The 12269-nt window shown below is 38.9% G+C and overlaps 1 pseudogene; it reads right to left on the reverse strand.

Moving 5' to 3' along the window:
• Nucleotides 1–925: 925 nt before the first annotated feature.
• Nucleotides 926–7672, reverse strand: LOC149304159 (vomeronasal type-2 receptor 26-like; annotated as a pseudogene).
• Between the last annotated feature and the right edge of the window lie 4597 nt (nucleotides 7673–12269).

Below are 12269 nucleotides of genomic sequence, written 5' to 3' on the forward strand. Positions count from 1 at the left end.
TCCCTGCAATGTCTGCAGTACATTAAAAAAAAGTCATCAGACTTTGCTTATGAGATTGTAACTAGCAGGATTCTATCAGTTAGGCCTTTACGTGATGCAGTGCAATATGGAAGGAAAGAATATTAGAAAATATTCAAAACTAAATTAAAAGGTCAACATACATATTTGTCTTTCAGTGTTGAGAAAATCTGATATGAAGAATCTGAAACAGAATCATCACTGAAGATCAAAAACTTCACAGTTTAGGGCTCATTCTGTGCTTTACAGAAGTGACTTAAATGAAAGAGCGTATGGCTTCAGATTCCCATTCATTTTGGATTGTGGCATGTCTTGATGAGACACAGGCATGCATTTCCTTTTCTCAACAAAGATGAGTTCCTGATTTCCTAGCATGGCCTGCTAATCTTTCTTGATAAGACTGGGAGAAGTAATTCAATTTCAGTACCTCATCCTGATTCTATCATTCTCTCCCTGAATTAAAAGGCCTTGTCCCAGTGCTTCTCTTTCAACACAGTTTTAAAATTTGTATCTACCTTTCTCATGCTACAGAATCTACAGTGGCTTAAAACAAATTACAACAAAGCACAGCTAAATGTTATTTGATGCAAAGGTTTTTAATAAACAAATAAATCACAGCTCTATTTAAAGACCACATTAAAAATTCAAACTAAACCAGATGTTTAATCATTTCCACAGTTTTCCACCATATACTGTATATATATTTCTTGCAATGCTTAAGATACTGGAAAGACTTCATTTATATTGCTGAGAGAAAACTTGGGAAATTATGAAATGATATGAAAATATAATAAAAGCATCTCATATTAATTCACTTTGTTAAATGTATTGTAAAGATGCTGCCATATATGGATTTAGATATGGAGCTAAACACGGTTGAGAAGAGGAGGGGGATAGAAGGAAGAAATCAGTAAGTACTAGGATTCTTTTTCCTCACCAGCTGATCCCTGGTATTCAGCTCGGTTCTCAATAAAACAATGTACACTTTAGGAAGAAAAATGAAGCCCAACAATCCAGAGCTAGAGGCCAAGATGGAGAAGATCTCCACAGCCACCATATATTTCCCTTTGGTGCTCAGGTAAGTGGGGACAAAAGACACCCAAACACTGCAAAAGACCAGCATGCTGAAGGTGATCAGCTTGGCTTCATTAAATGTATCAGGCAACTTCCTGGCAAAGAAAGCAACAGTGAAGCTGATGAAGGCCAAAAGCCCCATGTAGCTGAGGACAATGTAGAACATGACATCTGAGCCTTCATTGCATTGCAATAGGATCTCTCCCATCTGGGAATGCTTGTCCCATTCTAGGAATGGGGGAGAGATGGCCAGCCATATGACACAAATGACAATTTGAATGAGAGATGCAAAAATAATGACTGAGACTGCCAAATGCTTTCCTACCCATTTTCTCATCCTTTTTCCAGGTTTGGTGGCCATAAAGGCCAGGACCACTGTGAGGGTTTTGGCCAAGACTGAAGATACAGCAATAGAAAAAACAACGGCAAACAATGTTTGTCGTAGAATACAAGACACAACCCCAGGCTTGCCGATGAAGAGCAAAGAGCAGAGAAAGCAAAGGAGCAACGAGAAGAGGAGGGTACATGTAATGGTCCAGTTATTGGCTTTAATGATGGGAGTATTCTTGTTCTTGAAGAAGCTCCATGTTATTACAAGCGTTATCAAGGAAGAGAAAAGAACTAAAGAAACCAGAACAATTCCCAAAGGCTCTTCAAATGACATGTAGTTTATATATTTGGGAATGCATTGATCTCGATTCTTGTTTGAATGCTGATCATCTGGACACATGTTGCACTCATCTGCATCTGGAAGCAGAAAATAAAGCATTTTTAAAATACCCTGGATTCTCTGTATAGCAAAAATTGCCAATTTGTAGCATTAAAGGAGAGACCAAACATACAAAAAAATAATTTCACAAACATTACCCTTTAATTCAAAGATATAGCCATGTTAGTCTGTAGAATCAGTATTTGTAGAGATCTTGTAACACCTTTCAGACCAAAGGTGCTACAAGATCTCTCCATATCATGACACTTGAAGTGCACTTGAGGTTGGATCCATTCAAAAGTAGGTGCCTGCGTGTGTATGAATGTGATAAGCATCAGAGATCAGGAGCAGAATGTGAATTTTCTCTTATTAACCAAGCAGCAAAACCTATAGCTGGAAGGTCATGGCACACAAAATAATGCAAACTTAATATATTTTCACATGAGGGTATGCATGGCATTTACATAAATTCTTTGAAATATTATTATTATTAACCTTTATTTATAAAGCGCTGTAAATTTACACAGTTCCCTGCCCTCAGGCTTACAATCTAAGAAGACACGACATAAAAGGAGAAGGGAGTGGTGGTGGAGAATGGGATCAGGTCCAGCAGTTCTTCTCCATCTCCGAGGCCTGGACCAAGGCAGATGGACTGGAGGAAGGGCTTGGCTTCTTAATGGATGGTTAAAAGGAGGCTTCCTGGGTCAGAGAGGGGCTCACCTCTGGGAATGCTTCTCTAAACAATATAGTCTTTAACTCAGTTTTGAAACTGGGTAGAGAAGTGATGAGGTATATGAGAAATACAATGAAAACTATAAAAAAGAGTTATATTAAGCCAATGAATCTTTATGTTGGAGTGAAACATTGAAAATTAATTGGATACCTAAATCATTACTGTCTCACAGTACACTATTTGTTCTAATTTATTCTTACTGATGAAAGTGTTTGTCTACTCATTAAAGGAAGGATGCATTTTTAATAGGAGATGACTTCTACATGCAATTAGTATATCTGCATTGGATGTGGACAACATCCTTGGTTAGGTGAGAGTTGCCATGTGTGTGACTGACCCTTTTCTTTCATAAGTTCAGCCCTTTGCTTTCAAGAGCTCATTGCCTGGGTCAGAGAAACACTAACTAAGGGGTGAAAATAACCACCAGTTTGCGCCGCCATTGAGGTGGCTCTAGAGTGAGGCTTTTTCATGCCACAAGCTCTGGCGCCACTCCGAAGCAAGCTTCCAGTTGCCTCAATGCCTAGATGTGGGCTGACTTCCAGGCATTTTGGGGTGGTTACACACTCAAGCCCCCAACATGCTGGGAATCTGCTACAGGACCATGGGAGAGCTACTAAAGCAAGCTTTGCTGTGGATGAAAAAGGACCGGTTTAAAAAGGCCCTTTTTTTGACTGGCACCATGGCAGGTTGGGGCCCCACTACAACTTTAGGTGGGGCAGCTTCATGCCGCTCCATCCAGGCCGCCTATTTCAGCCCTAAGTAGGCAAAGGGAGACATCAGTGTCTCTTTACACTGAAGGGTTTCAACATGTCAAAAAGAAGAAGCTGTGAGGCCTCTATTGAGCAAAGAAAACTCCCTGACTCTGTGCTGGACAATTTTCAGTTTATGACCAACATTCCACATTTGACTTTTTGGACAGTTACAAACTATTATACCAGTATTGTAATTTCAACCATTCATTATTTGGGGTTATTGTCCAGAATCTTATTTGGTATTAATGAATAAGTAAAGCACTTGTGCTCGCTTCATAGTTACAGTGCTGTGATGCACATAATGGCAATCCAGTGAGTTAAATGCTATATCCACTTAGTCCGTTCCCTTTCTGAAACTAATAATGATGAGCATATCATTCCTATAATGGTTTATGTTGATGTGTATATCTTCAATTTCATGATTTCTAGTAAGATAATTAATTCCTCATTAATTCCATTTCACCTCAACAATGACAAAAGTTTAAAACAAATAATTTATGATCACAAATATGTATAATGTCTTATTGTTGCGGCTTTCTCAACTTACCTGTCTCATTTGAAACCATTCCTTTAGGACACTGCGGACAGTCATAACAACAAAGTTCTTCCTCCTCACGCATGGCCTTGCTCTGTCCAGGATGGCAACCATCAACACATCTGGATCTGGGAGGCTTCTAGAACAAAAAATATAGGAAACATGTGTTTAAGAGGAGACCACTTATTTTTCCCTAAGCTCTAGTCTGTTGAGTTTCGTCATATTGCAAAATTACATAATGTTGCCTAGCTCTTAGAATCCTTCATTTTCAACCTCATCTGGTGAAACATTTTTTTCCATCTCATGAATTTTTTAACTAATTCCTTCTTCCCTGAATTTGCTGCTCTGAAACCCCAATGAAAAAGAGTTTGCATAAGGAATTTCCTTCATTTTGATACAAAAGCAAATTAATCTTGTAGACCCACTACAAGCCAAAATGTCTAAAAGGAGGCTTCTGTACTTTGAACTTTCCATAAGAAAATCTCACTGCAGAAAAAAAAAACAATAAACAACAACAACAACACATTTATTGATTGGTAAGCTGAACATTTCAATGGACAACAAAATACAATATATAAAATACAAGATAAAAAATATCTGCATACATGCAGCGTTAAAACTGGATCATACTTAAAACTCAAATTGAGGGTTAAAACGAATGCAGACTAAATAAAAGCAAATTTAATAATATGGGATACAAAATAAAATACTATGGTTTCTCTTCAGATCGTATAAATAAACAATGCTCAGTAAAATGAAAGGCAGTAGGAAAAGGGCAAGTCCATAGTACATAATACAATCAAGAAAGCCAGAACTCTGAGTTTGCAAGACTTGAACAGTTTGTGATCATTGATGATCAGGGCTCTTGGAGGTCTCCTACCGATAGGGTCATTGTAAAACGAAGTTGACAAGAGAATCAGCAAAAAGTACAAGAACAAAATATTTCTCAACTGGGCAAATTTTGCCAGCATAGAACAATTTAAATGGGGCATAATTGTGCTAGCACAGAACAATTTAAATGGGGCACTATTTATGGATTCCCCATCATCTGTTCAGTATGAATCATTTGCATCTAAACATATCTGGCAATATCAGGAAAATAGTAATTAATCATAAAAAGATAAAGGTAGTCCCTTGACATGAATATCTAGGCATAACTGACTGTAGGGGGCTGTGCTCATTTCTGTTTCTAAGCCGAAGACTCAGCTTTATCTGAGGACTGCTCTGGTGCTCATGTGGCCAGCATGACTACACCAAATGCTGTTACCTTCCCACTGAGAAGTGGTACCTATTTATCTACTTGCATTTGCATGCTTTCAAACTGCTAGCTTGGCAGAAGGTGGGACTAGTGACAGGAGCTCACTGTGTCATGAGGCACTCGGTCTTCAAACTGCCAACCTTCTAATCATCTGATCATCAGAATTGGCCTCTTAACCATTAAGTCATAATAATAAAAACAATAATCATACCTTAATAAAAATCTGATTCCACACAATGGAGTTCTGATGGATAATGAAGTCTCTCCCTTTAGGAGACCGGGGGTCAGTCCATCCAATAGGCACTCTGCGCATGGACCGATTAGGAAAGGTGACTATGTTCATGATGTCATATCCAGTTTGCAACTCCCCATTTTCATCAAAAAATATTTCTTCTCCAGCACTATTGTTGAAGCGAACGTTTTTCAGGAAGGAATGAAGCTAAAAGTGAGTGGGAAAGAAAAGTATTTCAGGGTGAAAGGGTAGTGATAGGGGTCACTATCATTTCTGCACAATTTGTGGACTTTATGTGCCATTGACTCAGCATTATCATGGACACTTCCCTGCTTATTAATCATGTATGATGAAAAGTCCTACCATTTTGTACAAATACCGGGAAGCTGAAATAGTTCAGAGTAAGGGCCTGAAGGCTCTTGACATTCCCAGCTAGAGTACACAGTCTGTTGGAAAAGCTGAGCTGTGAAGGATGTGGAGGAAGATGGACTCCCCACTTCCTTCATTTCCAGGGAAGATTCTGTTAGAGCATTCAGACACCAGAGTGGATTAAGATGGGGGGCTCTATTCCTAATTGTGGCCATATACATAAGTGGAGTTCATTACAGCACTAGGAAGAAAGGATTTAGAGAAGAGCAAGAGACTCTTCCTACCTGCCAGGGCTGGATAGTCTGAAAGTCCCATGTGCCTACATCTCTCCATGATTTATGCTTTGATCTTTCAGAAAGCAAGGCATGGAGAGCATGTGCAATGGCATAAACAGCATTGTAGATACTGTAACTCTGACCAGACATTCTCATTTCAAAGACAGATTCAGGCAGACTGCTCAGTTTCTCCTCCCCAGTACAGTTGGTTGTATTCCTCTTATATAAAGTATATTCTGGGAATGAGCATACAAAGGCATTGCTCCAAAGGAGAGCTGCAACATAATCATGATTTTCACTTGGGTTTATTGTGCTGAAATATTGTATATACCCATCTATCTCTTTTGTGGGCAATGCAAAGGACAGAGTGCCATTCAAGGATCTTGGAGTGAAAAATTCACTTGAGATTGTGGATGTAAAGTCCCACTGAGCTGTGATGATCCAAATTTTCTCTGTTGGCTTCATTTCAACAAACTCATTGAAATATAGAATCATCCGCAAGCCCTCCATAGATTGTGAACTCCCATGAACAAGAATCACATCGGTTTCAGTTGATGCAAAAGTCAGACTTATTCTTGACAATTCATGATTGAGATCTATTTTTGTTCCTACATATCCTTTCCAGTGCGTGTTCATTGTTGGAATGATTTCCTTGAAAGCTAAACAAATGCTGCTCTGGAGTAGCTGAGGAATCAGAGTCCTCAATAACAATTCCCCACTATCATCATCTGACGCAATGAGGCCAATCCAGGTCCATCCAAAATGCTTCAGCAGCTTTACAATTGCAAAATATTGCATATTTTCATTTGGAATCATTCGATAGACAGAAGGGAACCGATCCTTATCTTTCAATGCAGGGTCAAAAGAGCCATAGCTGAGCTAAGGAGAAAACAATTATCTTTTTAGAGCCAACCCCCCCCCCCTCACATTTTCCTCAATATAAATTGATTGAAAAGAGTCTAGACAACTACTTCGCAGGGATCTTTAAACTGGAGTTTCTGCCCTGAGCAGGCAGTTGGGCTTACTGGCCCATAAGATCCCTTCCAAATGTATCATTCTAGGATTTTATGATTCAATCCTTCTTACATATTTAGCAAAATAAAGTGGAAGTGATGAATTTGATGTGCAACAAATATTACTTATGGGAACAGACATTTAGCTCTACATTCTTAGACAGACAGGAATAGCACAGGGCTAAATATTTGGTATATGTATGAGACCATAGGAGGCATTTAACTGTGTCAGGGTTGTTTGCTGTCCTTAATTTATCAACCAGCTATTTTGTCAGCATTTCACAGTTCCCTCCAACTCCGCTGGAATGGAGATTTTGCAAACAAAAGAGTTTAAGGAAAGCTCTTCTACCATGATTTCCCTCATTTCCCCCCATTTATAATGGAAAATAAAAATGGCTCAAATCTGTCTGCCTGACAGGGACAACTATTTTTAATCTGAGTTGAAAGGGGTTTTTTTCTGGAACAAGTGAGTGAACTATTTCACTCTCACCAATTTAGGCGGGCCATCACCTCTAACCTTCCAGATTGCTACTGTTTTTTATATAGCTCAAGAAATGTACCTGTGCCGTTTTATAGATGTTCAAGATGTGAGGCATGTGCCTAGAATTGTGAGATGAGAGCCCACCAATGATGGCCATTAGCATGTTTTTCCTCTTGCAGAGATAGTTAGGAGGATTCCCATCTCCTGTGAACAGGAGAGACATAGTCCCAGAACATGTTCCCATTTCATTGTAAGCTTTTTGAACCACAAATTCTCCCAATGTGGCATTGGATAATAGCTGGGTATTTCTGTTTATCTCCTTAAGCGCAAATTCAAACACAAAATACTGCTGGATCAATTTAGGAATAGTGCTGCAATGAGATGTTCACACAATTTGAGCATTCCCACATTCTTGAAAGCATACTTTCACCATATGGCTTAAAGTACATGCATTTGACTATGTTTTGGATTCAGAGTTGCAATTAGCACATACTGACTGAAATTTTTGGACTTTGTAAATTATGCTTCCCAGGAATTTTCTTCTTTAAGTGGATTTTAATAGACATTTACAAACAACTTATGAAGCCTTCATTAGGCAGGGTGTTCCTCCTCATTTACGTACCTTATTTTATATTACATTTTCCCTCTTAATTGCCATCCCTAAACTTCATAGAATCAAAGAATTGGAAGAGACCACAAAGGCTACCCAATCCAACCCGCTGCCATGTACAATCAAACACTTGCAAGAGATGACCATCCAGCCACTGCTTAAAAAACTACCAAAGAAGAGAATTAAAGCACTCTCCAAAGCTCCAAAGGGCAAATTCAAATGCAAAATACTGTTGGATAAATTTAGGTACAACACTGTAATGAGATGTTCACACAATCTGAGTATCCCCACATTCTTGAAAGCATGCTTACACCACTTGAACTGATCTACATACATTTGACTTTCAGTTTGACTCAGACATAGGCGCGTTACAGACGGCCCAGAAGGGGCCGTCTCGCACCGCCGCCAGTTGCAGCGTCCGGGAACCGCAGCAGCCAAACGGCGCAGTTCCCGGACGCTGCCAAGGAGGAGCGCGAAAATCATGCTCCTTCTTGCTCCCTGGAAGAGACGCTGCGAGGCACAAGTCGCGCACTCGTGGCGTCATTTCTGGGGTGCGACGTGCGGACGCAGAGCATCCGTTATGTCAAGATGGCGGCGGCTGTGTGGAACGACTGCCGCCATTTGTTATGGACAGAGTCCGTAACAGGAGTAGGGGCGTCTAGAAGAGACGCCCCTTTTTTAAACTGGGACGTCCTGAGGACGTCCCAAATGGCGGTATGTAACCCGCCATAGTCATATAGTCATACGTAGCAGAGAATGACTCCAATTAATTATGTTAGCAAGTCATGATTCACAGAATTTTCATTTCTTTCAGTGACCTGTCGATCTAGGAGTGTTAGGAATGCCACTTTGCAAAATGGTAGCCTAGGATTGCCTGAACTGGATTTTTATTTTAATGCTTTCCAGATCAATAAAACCACTCACTTTTTCTGGCCAAATTAGTATTTTTCTTAGTGCTGAGTCAAAATGATTTTGCCCTGCCTTTAAAACTGATTGCTTTGCTTGCTGCTTGAGGGGCTGTTTGTATCAATTTAATTTTTATTATTGTAAATATGTGTCCCATTTTCAGATTATACAGTGGGCATTGGTATCCACTGGGGTTAGCTTCTAGGACCTCCCCTGGATATCAAAATCCATGGATGCCCATCCCATTAAATACAAATGGCACAGTAAAATGAAAAGAGAAGAAAAGAAATGACCTGAAGCCACACAACAGCACGACATTCAATCAAAGTTATTAATTATACCAGTGACTTTTCTGTGTAATGAAACAATTACTTACTAGCCACTTATCTCCTCATCTGGATATCTGTTAAAGAAAATCTCTTGTGATCCAGGAATAATAAAAGAGACAACGTTACCAATAACAATATCCTCTAGAATTACAGGGAAGATATGTTCAACCTTTGTCTTCCAATCACATCTGGTGTTCACACTCTTGCAGGCATTAGGAGGCAATTGTAGCAGCAAAAGGAGTAGAAGCAGTGACATCTGCCAGACTAAGAGCAAGCCTGGGCTCCAGAAACACCGGTATACGATCATAAGGACAGGTGTATGGAATAACAGTCTATGTTTCCAATTAATTGGAAACGCTGTAAAAGTCAAATACATCTAAAACTAGCACAGAGGTCTGTCATGTCTCTCAAGCACCGTTTTCATAAAGTGCTCCCTGACATAAAGGAGCCCCAATCATTCTTTCAAACACATTATTTCCAAATGACTTTTTATAGATAACCATCTTGAGCCAGGAATCCTTGGTGAGGGACTCATCTGTGTTCCTCACTTCTTGATAGTCTTGGGCTATAATTACTCCAAGTCAATGATTATGATCATTACCTTCAACGTCTTCTTAGCTGACAGCTAACTTTTTCAAAAGAAAATGTACAATTGCATCCACTCTGTGGGCTGTATCCAGACTTAGGAAGACTTTGAGTAGACCCACTGAAATCAATGGGACATGACTGGTGACTAATTGAATACTCTTTGCCAGGGGTAGGCAACCTGCGGCCCGCGGGCCGGATGCGGCCCGGCAAGGCCTTGGGACCGGCCCCAGCCCGGTCCTGCCGCCGATTGCCACCAGGGGCTTTGGGGGGCAATTGTCTATAGAAGCCTCAGAAACATGCATTTATATTAACATTTTTTAAAAAAATCAGCTAATTTTTTTGCATGTCCTCCATTTTTTTAAAAAAGTGTCTTCCATTTGAAAATTTTGTCCTACATTTGTCCTGGTTTATTTATATATTTAATTTTTTAAAAAAATTATTTATTTATTTATTTTTGGGCTTCGGCCCTCCAGTTGTCTGAGGGACAGCAACCCGGCCCCCGGCTCAAAAAGGTTGCCTACCCCTGCTCTTTGCTTTCAATAGATCTCCTGTCATTAGGATTGTGCCTGGGTCTAGCCAAGATCTCTTTACCAGAGATCCTGAAAATGTGTCGTGTGCTGAAGGTCTCTCACGAAATGGATGCATAATATGGGGAGGAAAAGAATCCATAGCTGCTTAGAACATATTCATGTTCAGTGAAGTAAAATAATGTGAACTCTACTTAAATTAATTAAGTCCCTCTAAAATGAATTTTTATTACACAGTACATAATACAAATTATACAATCCACATTTCATAATACACTTTTCTCCCTTCTCCCCCTTCCAAAAACAACATTGAGGGAAATACATTCCAATCAAGTTAACAATCATTATCGGAGATGTAGAAAATATCAGGAATTAAACCTCATTTTATCTTCCACTTTTTTAATCCCAATTTCTCATTTATCTTTCCATGATTCTTTATTACTTTCCCCAATATATTTAAGTCTTCTTTTCCGTAAGGAAATCAAATAATATGTATTATACATATATATATTTAAACGAATAAGACTGATTCCAATTTGATTTGTTTTTCCATCCATAAGCAATCACTGCATGAGCAGCTTATAGAAATTGTTTTATTGCATACCTTTGATTACTATTTAATCTTAATTCCCCGAAATTTAGAGTTAGACCATTATCTTTGCTTAATTGTATCTCTATCCCATCTTATTTAATAGAGCAACAACAGGCCTCGCCTGAAAGACAAAGAGCACTCCTTCTGACCACCATCTTGAGGGAGAGAGAGGCAGGCCGGCAGCAACAGGCCTCAACTGATGGCTTTGACTGCTTTGTACATGGTTTTTGAGGATTTTTGTTGCATTGTATGAGATCGCTGAAGTCACTGTTGATGTATTGTATTGCTTTGTGCTATAGCATGTGACATGTAGCTTGTATGTTGTGAACCGCTTTGATCTGAAGGAAAAGCGGTATACAAATAAAAATATTATTATTATTATTATTATTATTATTATTATCCCTATTATTATATTTATCTGTTTCTTAACCTTTGTCTGATCTGCTGTTTCATTTCATAGAATCAAGGGAGTGAAAATAGATTCCAAGGGCCATCCAAGCCCATTCCAGCCATTGGATCATGGCCTGCTAATATTTCCCGGTGAGACTGGGAGAAATATTTCCCCTTCAGTTCCTGATCTTGATTCTATGATTCTGCAACTGAACTAAAATGTCTATCTCCATGCTTTTATTTGAAAATTCGCTGTTCCCAATACAATATTTTAAACAAAATTTCTGGAAAAGTAGATAACATATACTTTTCAATGAGAAGCCCATCCTAATATATCCAATTGTTATATCTAATTTTGAAATTATGGTTTGCTTAATCATGAACTGGAATAACTGGAGAACAGAGTATTTATTTATCATTTATTTCATTTATATTCCCTTTTTCCTCATTGTACATGTCCCAAAGTGGCTTAAAACAAATTACAAAATAACAACAAAAGAAAAAACAGCTAAGAGATATTTCATACAAAAGTTTTTTTAAGGCTAAATAACAATTCTACGAGACCCTACACTAAAACAATTTAAACAAATGCTGCAGCCCTTTTAAAGCATTTAATCATATATACTGTCTTCTTTGAAATACCCACCCCCCCCCCTCACTTTTTACATGGCTTAAGAAACTGGGAAGATACACATTTTATGAAGCTAGAAGAAAACTAGATCAATCATAATCTGAAATAAGAATTCAATAGCAGCATCTCATAATCTATCTATCTTATCTGTTTTGAAGGCATTGCACACTTGCTGCCATTTTGGTACAGATCCAAACAAGACACAGTAGAAAAGAGGAGGGAAGAAGGAGGAAGAAGGAAGAAATGA

This window comes from Sceloporus occidentalis, unplaced genomic scaffold (genome assembly GCF_023333645.1).
Source record: "Sceloporus occidentalis isolate IW3139 unplaced genomic scaffold, rSceOcc1.0.p SCAF_14, whole genome shotgun sequence".
NCBI lineage: Eukaryota > Metazoa > Chordata > Lepidosauria > Squamata > Phrynosomatidae > Sceloporus > Sceloporus occidentalis.